This window comes from Patagioenas fasciata, chromosome 4 (genome assembly GCF_037038585.1).
Source record: "Patagioenas fasciata isolate bPatFas1 chromosome 4, bPatFas1.hap1, whole genome shotgun sequence".
NCBI classification, from domain to species: Eukaryota; Metazoa; Chordata; class Aves; order Columbiformes; family Columbidae; genus Patagioenas; species Patagioenas fasciata.
Genome location: NC_092523.1, coordinates 6,137,424 through 6,159,920, shown reverse-complemented (window position 1 = coordinate 6,159,920; position 22,497 = coordinate 6,137,424). Strand labels below are relative to the sequence as shown.

The 22,497-nt window shown below is 37.7% G+C and overlaps 1 long non-coding RNA gene across 1 annotated transcript in view; it reads left to right on the top strand.

Moving 5' to 3' along the window:
* The first annotated feature begins 6,229 nt into the window (after positions 1-6,229).
* Positions 6,230-22,497, top strand: part of LOC139827963 (uncharacterized) — a 133,802-nt gene continuing 117,534 nt past the window's right edge. The window contains exons 1-2 of the long non-coding RNA XR_011739110.1: positions 6,230-6,306; positions 20,025-20,172. This is a non-coding gene — a long non-coding RNA (uncharacterized lncRNA). The remainder of the gene's footprint in view (positions 6,307-20,024; positions 20,173-22,497) is intronic.

Here is a 22,497-nt window from a genome sequence, read left to right as displayed (position 1 = left end):
TTTAGGAACTTAAATATCCTTCAAACAGTTTTACAAATCTGTACTCAATTAACTTTTCCAAAGGTGGATTAGGGACAAGTATCCAACTCAGGTTTTTGGAAGCTTGGTGTAATTGAAATCAGCATCAAGTCATTGTTCACAAAGCAAAATTAAAATTAAATGTAGGATGAAACCAAATGCATCATTTTAAGCATGGATCTTACTTCTCCCTGGGAGCAAGGGTTCCCCTCATAAGGATGGTTTATATTAGATAATTATCCCGACACATGCGAGAGATGCTGTGGGTGAAGTAGGGGGATGTCTGTCAGGAGGAGGTCTATTGGGATGAAATAAAGCCTATAGATTAAGGACTCTTCTGGATGGAGTTATGGTGGCAAGAGGTAACATGGGCAGGAGCTGGATAGGAACATAGATAAGAGTAGGTACTGTGAAAACAGAGAAAAAATTTACATCTCAGCAGTGGATACTTCCGACCCAATGAGAAAGCAAATCGCTTTTGTACTATGGCTTTCCTGAGAAATGTTCTCCCAGACTCCCTACTACATTTCATAGACTGAGGAAGGTGAATTTAGCATTTTGAGAATAATTTGTACTGAGAGTTTAAAATCCTAACAGATTTTTAGGAGATCTCTGTCTTTGGTGCTTTGCTTGGTTACTTGACAACACTTAAACTATTATCTTTGTGATGGTTGTAAGGGAGGCAACATGAGTTTACATAATTTTCCATATGGTTTTGGGGTACAATGAGCTGTGTGGTAGCAATAAACCATCAGTGGGAACACTGTTTAATTTTACTGCGATATTCATGCAATTAGTTTAGAATACTACACTGTATCTATCTGGACAAAAAAATAAAAAGAAAAAAAAGAAATAGAAATAAACAAAGAACTAAAAATAAACAAAGGCTTGAGATTGCTGTGATGGTCACATTTGTAGCATGATCTGGAAACTTACAGTTTTCCCATATCTTTAAACTAAGTAAAAGAGGTATAGGTGCTTGTGGTATGTGAAAAATAAAGGGGGCAGCAAGCACTTAAAGCATGGAGACTGTTTTTTTTAATTTTTTTTTAACATATGTTAAATTTAAAGTGTTTGTTTGTGGGTTTTTTTGTTTGTTTTTGTTTGTTTGTTTGTTTTTTCCTGGGGATGTGACAGCAATCTAGCAGTGGATTAGCATAGAACATAGACAGGAGATCCTCTGTGAAAAAAGTGGCTAAGAGCTCCTACAGGCTTTGTGTTTGACACACCTGAAACTTCTCAATGTTCCTTTTCATTGCTGGAGCATCCAATGATGTCATGTTTATATCTCTATCAAATTTTATTCCATCTAATCAAATTCTTCTGACATAACAAGGTCTGTAAGGGTTAAGCAAGCATAAGAAAGGGGCCTTTCTAGATACTGTCAGGTATTAGTGTTCCATCCAAACAAGATCATCTAATCTATTTTGTGTCTTTTATATCATACAAGAGCTTTACCTGGCTGTGAGCAGGCAGTATAGGAACCAGATACAGATTTATCAAAATTCTACTGGATGCATTGCTGGTTAGGAATCTCTAGTGCTCACTTACTTTCTTGACTCCACTCCTTTTCTGCTGAATCTGTTTGAACCAGGTTCTTTCCTCTGTTTCCTCCCAAATATTTTCTATTTTTATGAAGTGACAACTTTATGGATAAACAAAGTAAACAACTGCCTCTTTGAGCAAGAATTTAGGAATAGCAGGAAAGCCAATCCAGAAATGAAAATTCATTAGCATTCCTTTCCTTTCAAAATCTGGTGAAGAGATGAAACGGATTTTTTTTAATATATAATTGGGGAGGGAAAAGAGTGTTGGCTTGTTCCACACTACCCAATGACAGTGTAGATGTTTGCTATTTAGATTATAAATAGTGTGTAATCAGGTCGTCTTTGTTTGAACAGTTGTACAGTGTTTAAGCACAACAAGGTATTGATCCCAGCAGGGTGTGCAATGCAAATAGTAGCAATACCAAATAAACACTCTGAAAAACTTGATGCAGCAACACATGCTATTTATTTGAGAACAATATTCCAAATTCAGATTCTCCTAACATCTATGTGAAATTATAAATACCTTATTTACATGTAAATGGCCCTACAAAAGACCGCAAAGAGTCGATCTCTGAGGACATTAACATCTTTGCCCCCCTGCCTCTGCCAGAAGCCACAGAATTTTTATTAGTCTAGTTTCCATTACTCAGCAATGAACGTCTGATCTTTGATCAAACTAATTTGAAGTAGTTGCACTTTGCAACCATGGATTTAACAAATAATTAATTAAAATTATGTATGTGCACACATAGGGAATAAATAGACACATTAAATAGTAAATGCTACATTTATACCAGTTCTTGGAGTGAAAAAATCTTCTGATTAGGTGCGGAATATTCTACAGATTTTTTTCTTCTCTGTGTTGTTCAGGGGAAGCCATATTCTCCCCCATATATTTATGTGTTTGAAACTCTAAATGCACAGTTACACGAAGTTACAAACAGTGTTAGTTTATCTTCCATATTTACACAGATCAAGGATTGATCCCATTCTAGTCTCTATATCCTTATTCTTCTTTACTTCCCTATCGAGTTTGCTCAGGGACATTCAGCTGAGCAAAATATCACATTAGAATCATTTTTATAATGTTAGATCATGTCTTAGGGACGTGGTTTAGTACTAGAGTCAGGTTATGGTTGGACTCAATGATCCTGAGGGTCCCTTCCAATTGAAATGATTCTATGATTCTATTCTATTATTCTAATTGGTATATGCTTTTCTGCTCCATTAAAGGAAAAACCCAGCATGAAAATCTTCTTTGGTCTAAATGAAGTTTACAAAAGCATCTCTGTGAAAATGAAAATTGTATTTCAGATTTCCAGCTGGAATTATTCATACAGGACATGGCACTCCAGTGGGCAACATGTCCATATACTTATTAATAGGAAGAAGTTTTGTGTGGTGTGTTTTTTTGTTCGTTTGTTTTTGTTTTTCTTTCACAGTTGCACAGAATAATCCAAGTCTGTTCAGAGTATTTGTAAAGTGAATATTTGGATTCAGGACTAAATGCAGACCTAGCCCTATCCCCCTCTCCATAGTGCTGCTGAAAGAACCTTCTGTCATCCCTAAACTGATGCAACTCCCAGAGCTTTTTGTCTCCTCAACTCTGTGTTAATGTTGTTGTTATCATTTTTAGATGGTGCTTTTGGTGAGATGATAAAAGAATCATATTTCAATCCCAGAGTAAACCATCTCAGAAATAAGAGATTAAAAGATACTTGGATTCAAGGTTCTGGTTTAACTGAAATGTAGGCATCCAGTGCAAGAGTCCTGGATCAGAATTCAAAAATCTGTAGTATTCAGGGAGCAATAGCTGGGCAGCGCATCTGATTTTTTAGTGTAAGCTGCCGATTTCTAATGTCTAGTGAATGTGTTTCTTAATTTCCCAGAATCATTACACGAAGGAAGCAATGTGCATTTTTTTTTCTTTCAGCAGGTGCTTTTGGTCTGTTTTTTTACTTAAAAATTAATTATCAGTCTTACTCAGATAGTGAAAATGTATTTTGAAATCTGAATTGGAATCACTTCTATCCCAGAGGTTCTGCAGGGCTGCCAAAATCTGGTCTAATGTGGATTCAAGAGCCACCATCTTCTGAGTACTACTGCTATGGAGTTTGGACTTTGGGAATGGGTCAGAATTCACTGATCATGCAGAATAAGATATTGCACATTGCATTATGCTCATCAGCTGATTCCTTATTACAGGAGGCAAGTAAGAAACAAAAGGAAGAGAGTTCAGGAAAGTTGAGAAAGTGTTTAAAAACAACCAAACCAACGAAACAAGCACAAAATCAACCAACGAACCAACAACCAAAAAAAAAAAAAAACCCAAACCAAAATCAACAACAACAACAACAAAAACAACTAAAACAAAAAAAACCATAAACAAACAACTCACTTCTGTGAGAAGTCTGACAGAGTCAATGTGCATTTCTGAGTCCAGCAGATCAGAAGAGATTAGTAGAATCAATTTTGAAAGATAAAGAAAATTCTAATTATTACTTCTTTGGGTGGTTCTCCCCATCTGAATGTCCTTCTTCCATTTCTTCTTCTTTTATTTCTATTTTTTTCCCTAGAAGGTCAAACACCACAAACTCTAAAATTACTAATATGAAGACAAACAGAACAAAGAGAATTTGTTTGCTACTGAGTTGCAATAAAAAGCACCTTTAAAAGTGTATAAAATAATGAATAATTCAGGAAAGAAATTTGGAATTTAAATTCTCTGTGATTCATAGCATCAGAGAGGTGATATTGAATGAAACTGAAAAACAGCACATTTAAAACTGGTAAAATGAAGTGTTTTTTTTCAAGTGGCAATGTGTCTAAAAGCCAAGAAAGCTACTAAGGCAAGAATAAAGGATGAGAGATGGGGAAGAGAATTGCAGAACCAGCCACAGTACAAGGACTCGTCAGTATTTGCTACCAAAAAATAAAGGGAAAAAAACAACCAACCAACCAAAACAACCAAAACCAATTGTTAGAAGAGATCTAGCCTATGATTTTAATATTGTGATGAAAACTGTAAGAACTATAAGTACAAGCTTAGCCTCAGTTTCATGGACTCTCCGACTCCCACTACTGATCAAAATCAATCACATTTTTCTGTTGTTTTTTCAGCCACCTGATATTTATATTATGGATGAATCAATGATCTTCAACATCTGCCTTTGTGTGAACAACTTACAGATGGCAGGACAACTGTGGCTTTGATATTAATGTGCTCACAGTTCATGCTTTTCACTGTGAGGTGACGTACCAGGGTCAACAGTCAGTTACTCCACGGACTAGGCTGGTGGCCTTTGTGTTCCAGCAGTTGTACGACCAGCTGGAGAAGGAGAACCTGTTCACCAAGATGCAGAGAGACCCAGCTAAAGGTTTTATGATTTGAATCTTCTCATCCTCTGGCACAGTGAACAGAACTAATTTCTATGTTACCAGCATTTCTTGCTACAGTTGTGTTCTCCTGAGCTTTTGTAACACTCAGAGGAGATTTTTGTGTGTGTGCCTGTATTTCTGAGACAAAGAGAGAAAGAAAATCTTTGAAATCCAAAATTATTTCCCCTCTGTCTCATCCAGCTGCCACAATAAACAGCCAGGTCATAAGAGAGCACGCTTCTGTACGAGACAGTAACAGGTATTTTGTGTTAATGTTTATCGAATGCATCTTCTGAGTGCTGCATTTGAAGCACTGAGGGTCAAAATCTGTCAAGAACTGTGCACCTACATCCATTATATACTTTTAAAAATCACTCTCAAAACTAACTGTGAGCAAGCATAGAGATTGTATTGGCATTTCAATACTTTGAAGACCGTGTTTTAACTTCTGTTGGGAAACAAAAATGCATTGTTCCTTGTATTGACTTTCGATTCTTTAAATTGAGCCATTTTAAAGAAAGGATGTTTTTGAGACTGTCCCACCCATGTGTAGTTTTCTTCCACCCTGTCATCTGTACCTACTGGGATATCATGTTGAATACTGTAGCACCCACCTTATGCAGAGCTCCAGTTCTTTTTTAAAATGAGCTTTCTATAGCTGATCAAGGTTTGCTACTTGGTTCTGTCAGTGGTCAGTTTGATATATTAATTGCCTGTGATGGATTTGTCTATTTTTATTATTCTTGAAATGGTACTTTCTTAGAAGAGCCAAGTTTGGGGTTATAGAGGATTACAGGACTGTGGTGGGTTGTCCCTGTCTCACAGCTGAGCACCCACTAACTGCATGCTCATTGCTCCCTGCAGCAGATGGGGCAGAGGATCAGAAGAACAAAAGTCAGAGAAATCCATGGGGGTTGAGATTAAGACAGTTTAATAAGTAAGGAAATAAAAAAAAATAAGTGAAAAAGATGTGATGCAAAGGCGCTCACCAGCAGACCAATGCCCAGCTGGTCTCCTAACAGTGGCTATTTTGGAAAGATTCCCCACCCGGTTTTATTGCTGAGCACAATCTTATATGGCATGGAATATCCCTCTGGTCAATTCGTGTCAGCTGCCTTTTGTGTGTCACTTCCAAGCCTTTTGCTCACCCCCAGCCCACTTGCTGAGAGGACAGAATGAGAAGCAGAGAACATCTTGAAGCTGTGCGAACACTGTTTGTCAATAGCTAAACCATGTGTGTGATATCAGCGCTGTTTTAGTCACAAATTCAAAATATGGCACCATATGGGCTGCTGTGAAGAAAATTAATTCTATCCCTGCCAGACCCTATACAAGGACAGAGCATCAACACAAACCACTGGTAAGCTTATAAATGCAAGTACGTTCACTGATTTAATGTTTGTTGTGCCTTAACACACCATTGCTTTGTACTTTACTGGACTTGAGCTACGCATCAGCAAAACAGGGAAATGAGAACTTGTCTGTATATGTACTTGCTGATGTCAGTGGGATTTGTGCCACTATCTTCAGTAGGTCCAGAACTCACTTTGGATTCACAAAGTTCAGATACAACTGTAGGTTCAGATAGAAAGGAATTATAAGGAATCGTGTTCCATAGACAGTTGTTCAGTGTATGGTATTAATTGCTTTGTTGCATTTGGAATATTTGGGTAGTTCTTTCATTCAAAACAGTCATTAAACTGATGGAAAAATTCATTAATCAAATGTTGAATGTATGCATCACCACATTTTGCTTCTGCTTCATAAAGCCATTCTGTGGTCAGATACAGATCCTTGGATTTTATTGTAGGAGCTGCAATACATATTTTGGAGATTTATTTCTGCTCAACAGGATTGAGAGTTATCTCAGGTTCTTTAAACCAACGAGGTCTACATCTGAGCTATTCACCCTCAACTCTACTTATTATCAGTGGAAAGCAATAGACGGCATCAGGGAGAATCATCTGCGTCATTCTGTCTGCTTTGAGGGGGGATGGAAGGACCAGTAAGTGTTCTGCTGACTGCAGTGGGGGCTCAAGGTCAACAGATCAGATGTGGACAACTCTGTGGGTGGTAAGTGTTGGATGAGGACAGTCCTGCATTGTCTGATTTCATGTTAACTATGCAATCAAGTGTGTGGTCTCAGATTGTAACCCCACTTCCCTCTGTAGTGATAAGTTATGGCACTGAATTTAGAGAGAGATCTTGAATGGATGCACCTATGTGTGAAGATATATATAGATCAAATGTGTGTGGATGTCTAGACAATGTTTTTTGAACAGACATTAAATCTGGAGGTGAGTCTTTCAGGTGAGATAAATGCTATTTCTCCCTCGGACTAAAGGGTATCAGCTATAAACAATGTGCTACTCTGAATTTTACATGTATTATTATGTCCAGTTTTCAGTGTAAGGAAGCACAATGCTTTTTATGGTTAAAATGCAAACCTTTACCACTTTCTATATTACTATACTAACTCCTTCTTTAGAATCTGGTCCACACATTAAAGGCCTCATAGGACCTGTGGCTATTTTTGTCTGGTTTTCTGCTCCATACAGATACAAGTGCAATTCTCATTTAACTTATGAAATGAGAGTTCATCTTAGTCATTTCCAGAATTCATGTATTTTGAGGGGTTGTCTATGGGATAACACCCTGTATAAGTAATAGAGGACAGACAATACTAAAATTATTTCATTAGAGAAATTTCACACAACAGTGAGCAATTCTTTTGGATGCCTTTGAAGATTGTAGTGGACTTGGATACATTGGAAGCTGATAAAATGATTCATTTGTGCCATTCTTCTGTTTATCATAAGTAATTCATTTTAACAGGCTGTTTCTAGTGCTGCTTCTGAACTTTACGTAAGACTTCCTAAAAATCTTTTTACTTTTGATATATACAAGCAAATCAGCGCTAATATTACGATTGGACTTGATGATCTTAAGGGTCTCTTCCAACCAAAATGATTCCATGATTCCATAATAGGAGGCTCAAAGAACAGACATGGCTAGGGGAAAAAAAAGAAAGACTAAAAAGATGCTCAAATTGACAGTTGGTCTATGATACAGTATGAGGTAATAAAACCTTAAGAATTAACAGCGAAAGACAGACTACATAAAGATGTGCACTAGAAATAGATAGTCCCCAGGTCACAGTTATGATGGGTATGGAGGAATGTGGCACCATAGGATGTCACCTTGGGTGAATCACCTTATAAGGTGTGAAGTAGGTGTGAAATATTTTCTCTTAAGCGTCTTCTGAAAAAAAGTGTCCCTGATCTTCACCATAAAATATGTTAACAGTTTGGCTATACAATAAAACAAATATTTTATCATATGCTTTATAGATGAAGACCTGAGTGATAACACTATATGGTTTGTAACCTTGTGGATAGAGAAAGTTAGCCTGAGTGATTTACAGAGGCAGGCTGAAAGTTACAGTACAAACAATTGTATGTAGACTTCCTCAACCCAAGTTCTGTGACAGAACCAAAAATACATCTTTTCATGTCGAAGAGGGACTGTATAATCCCTGAAAAGCAGTGCGTGAGACTGGGATGTTGCACTCTTTCCCTGGATTTAGAATTTTGACTATTTCCCTGTAAAATTTTTGTGGAAATCAGAGAAAAATAGGCATCCTGGAGATAATAATTTAAAGCAAACTGGATGCTTTTTTAGGCAGATAAGAAGATTGATAAGCACCATGACACACACAGTATAAAATAAATATTATGTATCTATAGATACAGAAATATATTTATCCCTTATACAGATATAAGATATATTTCATATATGAAATATTGTTTTGGGCTAAGGAGGAGGTAATAAAGAAATGACAAGGTTTTTTGATTTACAGTGATGAAAACACCTTTCTGCCGATACTTTGATGTGATGGGTTGAAATGTGATTTGTGTTTATCAAGAGGTATTGTATTTTGGAAACAGATTTTGAATTAAATAGACTTTACTTACTAATATTTTGCAGCTTTGAAGTTCCATTTGTCTGATAAATATTTTTACATTGTTCAGAGTCTACTCTATTAATTATTATGAATTTTACTGTGGGGGAAATGAACAGGAAACACTGAAGTTTTCTTTTTACAAAGCAGATGGGGCCTTTCAGTCTTATGACATTAGTCCTACATTCTGCACAGCAAAGCAGGAGCTTCAGTCTTATTTACTTCAATGGTGTATTTGTGAATGTTATTACAGAGACAGATTCATCTGGCATGTTTTGATGAGCTGCTTCATCACTAGGCCCGACTACATGCGGATAAGTTGAGAAGTCCAGCCGTCTCCATCTGTACTGGTATTGCTACTTAAGTTGCTGCAAGACATGCCTAAGAAAATTCCAGAACAGAAGGAAGACACCAGCTGGAGATCATGTTCAGTGCTAGGACTTTGCTGTGAACCTTGCAATTGATTTGGCCTGGGAAATGGTTGCCCTGGACTTACTGGACCCAGGCCAGTTTGACAGCTGCAGTTACCAGGGAACAGGATATAAGGGGCGATAAAACTCCAAGCGAGGTTCTCTGCGCCATATGTTTTGGGACTGCTCAAGGCCTTAGACTTTATGCAACAAAGCAATTCAATGACAAGATGCTATTCAGCCATATTTTCTCCTTTCGTTGCTCACTGGGGAGGACTGAGCTGTTGTAGGAGGTATTTTCAGTGATCACGGAGGGTGGTTTGCCCAGTGGCTGCCAATTACCAAGATCTTAATTTGTCAGCACTAGGAATTCCCCTCAGGCTTCCAATGTTATTGAACGAAGTCCCGGCCAAAGACAATCAGCTACTCTTGAAAAGGTGTATTACAGTCTCTGGAAAATGTGAGGATGCTCTTTATTCATCTGAGTTGAGAACTTTTTCTCCAGTTACTCTGAATTCTGTGCAGTCTCTTCAAAGGTATTTATTTAATTTTGTGGGACTAGTCATTGCCATAGGGGAGGAAGGTTTTGTTGCTTTTTGTCTTCACAAAAAGTCTATATGTGTGATTCTGTCACCTAAGCCTGTTCAAAATGTACTACTAAGCCTCTCTGCATGTGATCCATTTGCTAAATCTTTGCTGAGATTACAGGCAGCTTAACTGCTTTGTGGTATGTGCTTGTCCATTTAAATCCTCTGGTGTACACAGAAATGGAAGGGTGGTATTCAAATTGTACACAGTAGGAGAGGAGGCGCTCATCCCTGGTGGCACAGAGGGTCTGGAAGAGATTCTTTTCCATTTCTTCATTTAAACAGCCTAGTGTCCCTGCAGAAGGAGTGGGAAGGCACAGGAATATTAACTTCATTTCTCACAAGCTAAAGAGATGTTCATATTTGCTTGCAGGAAGGAGATCTCATTAACAATATCTGCATGTCCAAGGCAGCAGAGAAATTATTTTGGATTTACCTACACTCATTGTGCCTGAAAAATAGGAAGTGTGTGGGGGGATGTTGCTTCTGGCTTATTTCTCCTTGGATGGAAGAATTAGGGGCATATATATCAGACTAAAATGCAACAATCAAAAGCACGTCAAGAGCCTCTGTAAAAGTGTCCAGTGGTTGGACATGAGTAAAGAGTACAAATGGTATTTTTTGAAGGCTCAGACAAAGAAGTTCTAGAGAATCCTGTTGAAGCAGCTAAAGCTGTTGCCAGGTTGTCCTCCCACTGAGCTGGCAACTGGGAATATATGCCTCCATTTCAGCATAAGTCCCACAGAGCGAGCATAAAATACTGATGGAGATGAGTTTGTGCCAAAATGCTGGGATAGCATTTGGACTGGCTGAGGCCCAATTCCATCTTACCTTTGGTTGCCTCTGTACAGAAGCTTTATCTTCCAGCAATCAGTCACAGCCAATTTGTTTCAGTGTCAACTGTTTCTTCAGCCTGTGTGCATCTGGCTCTTGGATATTTCACCGAACTGAGGGGTAGGAGCTGCAGTGTCACACAATCCCTGGGGAAGGCATGGTCTACTTGAAGATTCCCCCTTATGGCGAATATGATTAAAAAGCTGATGTCCTGATCCCTCAGTATTTTGCAGACTGGGAATTTCCTGTCTTGGGCTGGTATTTTAAAATCAGAGAATATCAAATGCTTCCCTGTGGTTTTCAATCAGTATTTCCCAGGCTAGATAAAGCATTCCTATTTTTTTTTTTTTTTTTCCCATGAAAGCTGGAACATTTAGACCTGAGTTTTAGCATAGTAGCAGTATCACTTCCAAACTTGTTCAGAACTTACATAATGTTGTTTCATTAACTGATCTCTCAAGGTCTCTTCTGGGGGAATTCTGTAATTACTGAGTCATTGAACTAAAGCTTGGAGGATGTTTGAGGGAGTTGTAGCGCTTTATAGTTACGCACATTCTTCTCTTCTAGTTTTAGTAGTAATAATTGTAACAGCTTGCAGTTCAACACCCACAGGGTCCTAATTCTGTGTTCTATACGTTGTACTTATAGGAGTATGGGAATTAATCTCGGTTACTGGGTCATTGATGGTCTGTCTGCAGTACCAGCTCATAGCTCAAATTGAAGAGGAGCTCAGGCCCATCTCTTAAACCAGATATTTATGTCAATCATTAACAGCCAGAGGGCTTCAATTCACAAATTCTGGCTTTATTCCAGCCTGTTTCCACTGTGGTTTAGTGTTGTCCATGAGGTATATCTGAAGTAATAGCACTGATCAGTCTTGAAAAATTTGCCTCTGTTTGATGTTCTCTGAAATATGTCATCTGTTCTTATGTGAGACCTACTCCAGACTGCTTCAACTTGGACTGCAATAAATCTAAGCTGTGTCAAACTTCGTGAAGAAACAAACTATTTGGATTCCCTTGTAACAGGACACAGTGTTCAGTAAAATACTGCAGATTTTGAGACCAGAAAGGAGGATAGACAGAATTCTATTGATCTGGAGTGTTAAAATCCAGAGTTTTCTCCTTAAGCATTTCTGCACCCCATCAAAGACCTTAATGAACAAGCAGAAGTAAATTGCTGTGAAAGGGTCTACAGACTTGATTGAAAGACTCAAGCTACTTTTGATTTACCTCATTCATTCCTCTTCCCCTCCAACCATTTCCAATGGTTGATTATTGTATATATATTTTAAGACAACATCTGTAAATTTTATTAACAGATTATTATTAATTAAAAATTTTGCCTGCCCAAAGAATAGTACTTGTTTCCTGACATTTCTGGAAGGCCTTAGATGTTCTTTTAGGAATCCCAACCAGAATTTATTGTTTTGTTAAAATAAATATGTAAATCAGTCAGTACAAATACAGATTTCATCTTTAGTGAAATCTTTTAATGCAAAAAGTGTTTAGTTCTAACCATACAAAGAACTACACACATAAATCCATACAAATGTGATAAGCAGGCTCAGATTGACAGATGCTAGTGACCTGGGAAATACCTTTTGATCTACTTACATTAGTGACAAAAATTAGTTTTTTCTCTTCCTTTTTCCTTTGTCAGACCTGCCTGGGAAACACGACAATGAGATTGAAATGAGATAATTTTCTTTCTCATGAAATATCAACAGAACCACTCAATTCCAATCTGATAGACAAATTCTGGTTTGTGTTACTCCCTTTAAAATCTATTGTAGGCAGAATGGTTGGGTGAATGAAAGCAAGAATGGAATCTGTACAGCAGAATATTTATTACTGATGATGAGCAGGACTTGACTTTCTGATGGGAAGCAGGGCCAGGAATCATAAACGCACAGTTCATACACATACAGTTTGGTGGTTTGAGGGTGAAATCAAACTAAGCAGGGACTCATAGAGTGAGTGAATATTCAAAGTGATTTTTTCAGAGTGTGTTGAGTCTTTGAGAGGATAGAAGGAGAGGTTTAACAATAGAAGGCAAAATACACAACTTTGCAAAGCTAACCCTCGTGTTTCTCAAAATCAGGTTAGTTCTATTAATTTCAGGTAGATGTCAGTTGTTGTTTTCTTTTTAATATTTTTCTCCTAAGCATTTGACAAAAACAGTGGCAAGTTCTGATGAAAATATCTAACTCATCCTTTTTTTTTTTTCTTTTGCGTGTTTTGAAGCTAGGTTTTAAAATTAAAAACGTAACTGATTTTAAAACATTCTTATAATTTCGAAGTTATTTTTACTGCTGTTTCACTGTGGGTAACTAGTAGGATATATGGATTAAACTGGGGTTAGACTTTTAAAGACAATTCTAATGGCATTTGAACTGATAAAATGGAATGATAGCACTTTTCTAAGTGCTACTTTTCTAAGATCTTTTTTTCTATAGTCTATCCTGTTCACTAAAAACTGGACCAGAGTGGGAAGTATCACACTATCAAGAGATGATCATCTAATTGATCTATTCCATTGTACACTAAAAAGGTAAAGGGATGAGAGTTTAATCAGGTTCAATTTTCTTCACACTGAGAATGCTATTGTATTCTGCAGGTGCTGCTAACGATTTCAATGGAGTAGCAATGTTTCATTATTTCAGTGTTAATGAGCTCATATTGTATTTTCTGTTGTTTGTTATTTAAACTATATAAATGCCTACAACACATGCTTTATAGATACCAGAAGCCACTTTTTGTCATTGAACATGCACTCCTTGCTCCAAAGATGAAACTGCACAGTGCCCAGTAAACAATTTTCTGCTTCGTTATTAATTAACTGCAGTTTTTCTCCCTGCTTTAGAACTTGATCTCAGAGTAGGATTTTAAATCTCCCTTCAGACTATTAAATAAAGGCTGGGATTTGCTAAAACACTATGGCATAACTGGATCTTTGACAAGAATAACTGAAAGCAATAAGGTAAAAACAAGATAAGAAAGTCGCACTGATGTAAAAATAAATGGAAATTTGCATTGGCATTAATTTGTACTGATAATAACGAAAAAGTTCTACATGCAATGCTATAAAAGATACACTACTAATGATCTACACAATAGCAATATCAGAGTTAATATGAGAAAAGAGGATTGTCAGCAGGATAAAGGCTGAATTATTCTTGTTAATATGGTACAAAATGTGAAGGCAGGACGTTCTTGTACTACATGAATCAGCATGGGAGAAGCAGCTGTAATGAAAGCTGGAACTTTAAAATTTACAGGTACATATCAAAAAAGGAGCACATTGGAGCAGACAGCTCAAGTGTGGCAGTGACTGGACTATAATGAATAATTTATTTGGTATATGAATACCTTTTGCTTAAAGCATGCATTATTACAGAACAAATTGTAGAAAATCAGTGTAGGATTTTTATTCTTTGAAAGAATGAATTAAGGAAATGTTCTCAAATACAGGAGCTGCCAGGGAATGTTCCAGTGAAACAGGGAACTCTTTTTCAATTGCCTTTCTGTAATCTGCTGCTTCTGTGTCACAGCTAAAGTGATCACAATATGATCATTCAGGCTCTTGTTCTTTTACCTGTTCCAGGTGCTTGCTTCAAAACCCTTCAGAGTCCTTGCCGTCTACATTCATGCTTTGAATTTGTGCCCCATGTTGGAGTCTCATTTTTTCTGGATAGTTACTGGAAGTGGTACAAGGAGACATGACTTTTGGGTATGGGAGTCCAGTTGCAAGGCAACTGCACGGTTCTGGGCTGTGTTGTACCTGCAAGGGAACTGTGAAAGGAACGGAGAGACGGGCTTTGTCACTGACTTCAGCATTGGCTTATATGTATTTGTATGTAATTTTGATTTTGAAGGATACTAGCAGGCTGGCCATATTTTTTACTGTTGATTTATATCATTATAGTTCATGAGCATTCTAGGAATGGTCCAGGATGTGTCTGATGCATTGCTCATCTGTCAACAACCTTTTTATTTGCGTTATGGTAACTTACAGGAGTCCTGATGTCTTTGATATGGTTCTGATTATTAAAAAATACAGTAAATAAGAAGAAATGGTGAATGAAGTGACAAAGTAGTAGAAACACAATTTGTTCAATTTAAAACAAATTGGAAAGTGAAATCTAAATTAAAGGACACGATAAATAACATTCAGAGTATATCTTTATGGACAGAAACTTACAAGTGCAGTTACAACATTCATAGTCCTCCCCAGACAGACATGAACTAGCTCTGAAACAAAAACCCTATTATAACATTTTGAGGGATGTGTGATGCATTTCTTGTACCTCATGCATGGTGATACGAACAAGATAGATATCTGTGTGTACCTGTCAGTCTAAGTATATCAAAATAAAACATGATCCAGAGCAGGGATGAAACTGTGGATCCAATTAACTTATTCATCAGGTAGGGCTTTTTTTATGGCACATTGTATATGCCAGGATGTCCTATTCTAGTTTTCCAGAGATCCTTTTCATAGATCTTGTTCTGATTTAGAGCACTAGCATTTTTTAAAATGAGAGCATGTTATGCAGAGTGAAAATCTTGATTTTTTTTCTCTCAGTTTTACTTGATTTTAGCACCTCATACGCTTACAAATGCACTGTGCTAGGAAGTCTTTAGACAAAAGAATGGAAGATCGTCTTTGAGAAGAACATGTCCAAGCAGCTATAATGTTTAACACTGGGCAGTTACTGAATGTTGACTGAAGTCTTTTTCTGGGAAAGGTTAAAAATGCAACAATTAGAATCCTGATAGAAGCCATGCTGAGTGTTGCAGAGTTCCCATGTCTTTACAGAGGGTAACAGGGTTGGGTTTGCCCACCTTTATATTTTCTGTTTTGAATCAGTCACATTAGATACTTGCTTCTTTAAAAATACTTGTATATGGCTAGCTTATAGTTTTTTTTTCTCAAAATAAGTTGCTACTGAATTGCTCATAGTGTCTAGGAAGTACAGTATTCCATGAATCAGAAGAAAAATTCAAGCAATATCTTTAGAGGGGCTCTTATAGCTTATTTATTTTCTTTCTTTCTAAACATCCAGGCACAAATTTCATTTTTCTCTAAATATGTCTTTGCATTCACTATGTGTGTTTGAACTATCTCCCACTGCACTGTAACCTCTCTGCCACAGACTTTTGCTGTTTTAAGTCACTGGTCCACATTATTCATTTATTTATTTGGGCTTGGCTTTGCCTGACTTTTCCTGCAGGCTTATTAGCTCTACTCCATGTATCCTGGTAGACTGCACTCCCATTCCCTGCTACCTGTGGTGGCAGCATCTTCCTTTCTGCCTCACCTTCTCTCTCAATGCTGGTGAAAAACAGCACACTGAAGATTATATGGAGCATGAAATAGCCCAGGAATGGCTTTTCTCGCGCTACTTAAACTTCATTTAATGAAGCTGAAATACAAAGCCATCAGCTGAAAAATGTGATGGGAATTCACCTCATCGGCTCAGGAAAGCATCTGTTGTGGTGATCTGAAGCTGTCTTAGCTAAAGGCTAAACAACACTATTTTTAAAGCACATTCCTGTCATGGAAACAAGGAAATGGAGTCAGTGGACCAGAGCACAAGGGAATGATCTGAACTTTGAGATATGTTGTAGGGGAGAGTTCAGTGCAGCGAGCCATTGAAGTTAATGTTTAGGTCATACTGAACTCTTAGCAAAATTGTTTTTTCAATTGTTTTAAGTACGTCACCCTCATAATTCTGTTTTTGATTTTGCTGGAATTGTTTGGATTTTTTTGACCATTTCTGAATCTTCCCTGTCTTCTATTTTGCAGTAATATCTTGTGAACTAGAATGGCATACTTAGATAAGGATCATTGTTCCAGGCAAAATACAAGTCTGAGACTGTTCATAACACAGAACCATTCCAAAGTAGTTTGTAAGCAACCCAAAATGATTCTTTCACATGTGGGTCTAGATCTTAAGTTTGCTGATGCACCACATGCAAGAAAACAATTAGAAATTTACTGAGTCACTGAAATAACTAATCATCTGCACATTAGGAAGGAATGGAGCAGGTATATAATAATAAGACAGTCTTCTCCTTCTATTCCTAGTTTGGGAACACTTGGAACTGAGGTTGGCCCAGTGTGTATCTGGGTGTGTTTATCTTACTTTTGTCAAGTGGGTTCCTCATGACAGATGTATTTTTTTTAGGGCACAATTCATCTGATTAAAAATAAATATCCACTTTAGGATGGACTGCTCCTTTTAAAACTCTATTTCCACTTGTCACAGAGAGAGCCCAGGTGTTAGCTCAGGTGGAGATGTCCATGATCCAGGTGTCTAAGGAGTGTTGCGAGTTCCAACTGTGTAGGAAATAAAGAGCACGGGAAGAAAGAGACAGGGAGAGGTGGAGCACAATCCTAATATGTTAAAGGGATCTATTTTAATGCCTCTAAATGGCTTGGTGATGTCACACAGCTTTAAAACTCCGAAATCCGCTTAGGTATACCGAACAGTGTCTTCTATGAAGGCCATTAGTTTAAGACTTAGTAGGGTCAGTGAAAAGTGCTGGGTCCCATTAGAAAGCTCAGAAACTCTTATTTCTCAGCTGTATAGAGATTGTCTTTCTACCCCTGCACAGACAGGAGATAGTGGTCTTTAAAGTAGCATATAAAGAAAATTTTCAGTGGTGAAAGACTGTCATATATCTTGGGCTTCAGGCTAAACTCATTCTTTTCATAGCTGAAAGGAAGATGATTTCTGTGTTTGTCTAAAGAAGGAGGAATTTTTTTCTTTAAGCTGTTACTTTAAAAAAGACAGCTGTTTGGTGCCTCTCATATTTCCAGCCCTGAAAATGGTTTGTTGGTTGAAATGTTAGAACAGTCCCTGATGAAATAACTTGGACTGTGAAATCATGAGCTGGTAAAACCAATTTTAGCATGTTAGTCTTGGACCAAAACAGCTATGGCCATATGCTGCAAAATACTGACCTGGTCTAGAGTTTCTCTCCTGGCTCAGATGTGGTCAGCAGACTTTAAAAGGATATTTTTTTCCCTTTAGGCTTTATGTTAGAGCAGATATACTCTTCTTTTCATCCTAACCTTAGGATCAATTCCTCTCTCTTCTTACAGTCAATATAGAACCGACACTGACCAACTTGATAGACTTGATAAACTTGAAAATGACTGGCCTGGTAGCAAGGGGAGAGAAGTAGATATTGTCTACCTGGACTTCAGTGAGGCCTTTGACAGCCTCCCTAAAGATCATCATTGACATAGACTGTAATGAAAATAAGAGTGGGTGAATACATCGTAATGTATGTTCTTACTGATTTGGCAAAAACCACAAAATCTTGTCCTCAGACAAGATTTCTGTTGGGTGATCCTGTAGGGAAAAGGCCCGTGTTAAACATTTTGAAACCCCCTTTCTATCACAGAGGCACAAGACCTTAAGGACAGAAGGTTTTTAATGTCTCAGCTGTTTCTACAAATGACAGCAAGGGTATGATTGCCTAATTTGGGTTTTAACTGAAAATCTACTGAAATAAAAAGAACTTGACTCACTGTATTTGATAGGCATTTGATTCATAAATTAACTATAGTCTTGCTTCAAGAGCTATTTGTTGCAACAGACATTTGACATGTTGTGCATTGTCACTGATGTACACACTTACTATGAGGAATCTCCATATCTGACAGTGTTTATTTGTGCACCGATACTAAAATGTATTTCTACCAACTCAGCTATCCAGCTTATTTTAAAACATTGATAAATTATTGTTAAAATCCCAGGGGAAAAATGTACAGGAAAAAAAAAGAATGTATCACATTCTTTGGACAACTGTATCTATGAGTTACATTCTAAATTCTGACACTGAAGAATCCACTGTTCAAGAAACAGTGATGTGCAGAATTGAAAGGACTCTACTTTTGTACAGAGAAGTTATTATGAATTCACAACTATTTCATAGCAGAAGCTGTTTGTTTGAGATGAAAAGACACTATTACACTGTCATGGTGAAAGATGCTTCCTTTCAGCTAGCTCTGTCAGAGAGATGTTTTGTATGAAATGTATGAAAACCGGGATATTTTTACAGCTTTCAAATGAACAGAAGTGTGTAATAACGGCAAGTGGTTAGAAACAATGAAACCAGTTCACCTTAAACACCTTTCTTCAGAGTAGGCAGTTTGTAAGATACCTGAGGGGAAGCGCATCCACCCATTTTTATTCTCATGACTGTAGTGTCATTTGTATTTGTATTTATGGTTTTTATTGTTAAATAGAGCTATGAAGCATGAATGAAGACATGATGGTTGGATGGCTGTAGACAGTCACAAGACCCAGAGGAAAACACAGCAGAACTGTCGTGTTCTCCTCTGCTTTTCCTACTCTTTCTTCTAACAAGTTCCTGCGTGATGCTGAGCATGACCCTGCCAGGATGGACTGGTTCCTGTGTTTTAATACAAGAGCCTAGAGGTTCATGTCCTTGACATATCTCTGCTAGGCTCATCTCAGAAAGAAGTGCATCTGGGTGTTTAGAGTTAGGCTGATCTTCAAGGTCCAATCAGACTATAAACAAGATAGCAAGTTATATCCATACTATAATAATTTTACTGTCTGATACAAGAATAGAAATTTGCAAGCCTTATGGAAGTATGTGTATACAGTGTAGAAATACCTACTATTATCAGTGATATACCTGAAGTACTGAAAAGCACTTCAATGACAGAAGCTGAGAGCTCACAGAAAGCTGCTTTGGTCTGCTGAGGAATTTTCAGTAGAGACCTTCCCTTACTTCAGAGCAAATCAAACCTCTAAATTACATGCAGAAATACAGGAATTGGGAGATGTGGTACAACCCTTAACGTTGTACAGATTTTCTTTTGTGAGGTAGAGCCAGGTCCACGAACATGGGGTTTATAATACTTCTGATTCCATACCAAGCACTGTTCTGTCACTTAGCTTGTAAACTAGGGGAAGATAATATTTCTGAACATATTAGCACAGGGGAGTTACTGGAACTGAATTTGTGGCACATCAGCTATTTAACAGAGCTCCCCACGTGAACATCCAAGTGTTGCATGCTGTATCAGGTAGCACCTTGTGTATTGCACATTTGTAGCCCACCTCTTTTTCTTGTGGGCATCTGTTTACAGCTGTGCTGGAAGTGGTTGTCTTTGTTTTGGACATAACAGCTGTCATGGTTACAGCTGGCTACAGAACTGGTGTCTAATTCTCACTACAGAGTGGTAGATATTTCCCTCCTTCCTTCTGTGCCTGATTTTACAATTGTTCTCTGTGCAGTGATATGAGCGTCAATGGAAAAATACAGACAGGTAGATGATAGAGAGCAGGTTCCGTGATGTCTGTCAGGCTGCCAGTTCTTGCTCCGCCTTTTTGCCTCTTCAATCCATCCTCATCCCTGGAAATGTGCTCCTGTCAAAGGGGAGAGGTAAGTCAATCTCATCATATATAATTTCACCCTGGTACCCAGCAACATTTATCTTACAACCAGTCCTGTTTACAGTAAAAAAGCATCAGGGAATTGCAGGTGTTTAGCAAACTAAACCAAGCAGGATCTAGTCCAAATGTCACACTGAGAACAGTGAGACATTTTCCTCAGCTGACAAAAGAATCCTTTAATCCACACTTGGCAAACAAAAGCAAGCTCATTAATAAATCTTTTAAGCTCTTATCTCTTTTCCTTCTGAAAAAAATCTTCTTTGTGCTTAAAATGCATCATGACAATTGTAAAAAGAATAAGCCCTTTCTCTTTGTGGTTGTGTCCTAACTGAAGTGCAATATTATGGTGTAGCTCCCATGGGTATCAATGGTCTTCTATATGCTACGACAACCTGTAGTCAAAGCATAAAGGTGAAAAGATTCATGGCAACTCAGTTGTGGTCAAAATATGGAGGGATGAGAACACAGGAGGGAGTCCTGTCACAGGAGTTTGTTTTCTGTATGAAACGCTTTTGGTCTGTAAAGGGCAAATTGCAATAGTGCCAGAAAAGTGGAAATAGGATATTAAATCTGTTGTTTTAATTATGTGAAAGTAGCACACTAGGATGTTGACTTAGCATTGAAACATATACCTTTGTGAGAACTTCTACTGCAAGACATACATTATGATGTTATTTCCCATTTCTAATCATCTGGGACTTGATTTTTGGCAGCTATCTTGTAGCCACTGGTTATTTTAAAGTATGTTATCCATGCTTCCCTCCTGAAGCTGGTCTGACTGTCTTCTCGATGTTCTCATCTTTCTTAGTTTATATCTAAACTGTGGATGCTTATAGTGCTTTGAATCTTCCACCTTCAAGCACATAACCTGGTTTTATCCTGAGTCTATGTCAGCAATGAAACCCATACAATGGAAAGGCAGCAGGTAGTGAAGAGCTACACCACCTTTCCAGTTAAGTCTCCCATTTGGACAATCGAGAAAGCAGGACCTTGCGTCTATACCTTCCCTGGAGCTTTACAAACTTACTATTTGGTGCCGTTGCAGGCAAAACAGTCTTGGGGAATTTCACTTAGTTTATTTTATCGCCAGTTAAACTTAATACGTGATTTGATTATTGAGAAAAAAAAAAGAAAACATAAAAAATTACACAAACACATGGGGTGACACATGTCCGCCTACTCCAGGTAAAACTCCAATTCAGGACCTCTTCTGTCTAATTCTTAGTCTGAAACACTTGTTTCACTACAGGTTATACTTGGTCCATCCGAATCCCTCTTGTTAGGCAATGAGCAGCACAGGAGGTTGGAGTTCTGTGTCAAATGGACTACAGCATTCCTGCTTCCTACCCCAAATCCCAAAATTAGTTTTGGTGAATTCCCACAGAAAGATGAAGAAGAAAAACAAATTACCGCATGCATCTTCATTGTTCACATACAAGCAACTGCTTCACATGTTCTGAAAATACAGCATATAAAGGAGTGCAAAAAAAAAATGTCCATGTTCCAGATAATGACAGTATACCTTGTGAAAGAACAGTACAGCTAATCATAAAAGATTTAAAGCTGTCCTTTCTTAGTTCCTACAGCCTTTACAAATGAAATAATTTGTTTTCGTCATTTAAAAGGACCTACCTCTGGGATCCAAAACAAAGCATATATTTTGTTACGTCTCAAGAAAATGTCTCTTTCTATTGGCCATTAGTAACTTAAAGGCCACAAGTACATCATACCATTCATATAAATCTTCACTTTTATGAGAATTGAAATTGCCAGATCACTTACCTTGTCACAATGGTAGACACAGAGGCTTGTGAAATGGAAACTGATATTTTGCAAACTGTTTCCCTTTATTTAAGCTGAATGCCATTGTCAACTTGAAAAGAGCTACAAGAAGTCTTAATTTGAAAACATAAAGGTCACAGAAAGCCTAACAAATGGGAACCCTTTGGCAAAAATGTACTTGCTGACTTGAGCACTACCTCTGAAAATGAAAACAAACCAATATATGTTATAATCAATTTGAATGCATAGAAAGACTCTGGGTGTATTTCCCTTCCTAGAGGGGCTGAGCAGACACAATCTCAGTACTGCTTCAGCCAGCCAAGTCTATTTGCTCTTCTTTGATATGTGGTGTTAATAGCAAATAGTGACAGCAAATGCTGATACTGTTGAGATGCTGATTAATGGAGCTAGGCTCTTTAGCTCACGCAGCAGTAGCTCATGTGTTGGTATTCGCATAGTTTGCATTGAATCTACACCAGGCAATGACTCTTTTCTGTAACTAGCCTAAAGGATTAAAGAAAGTATAGAGATT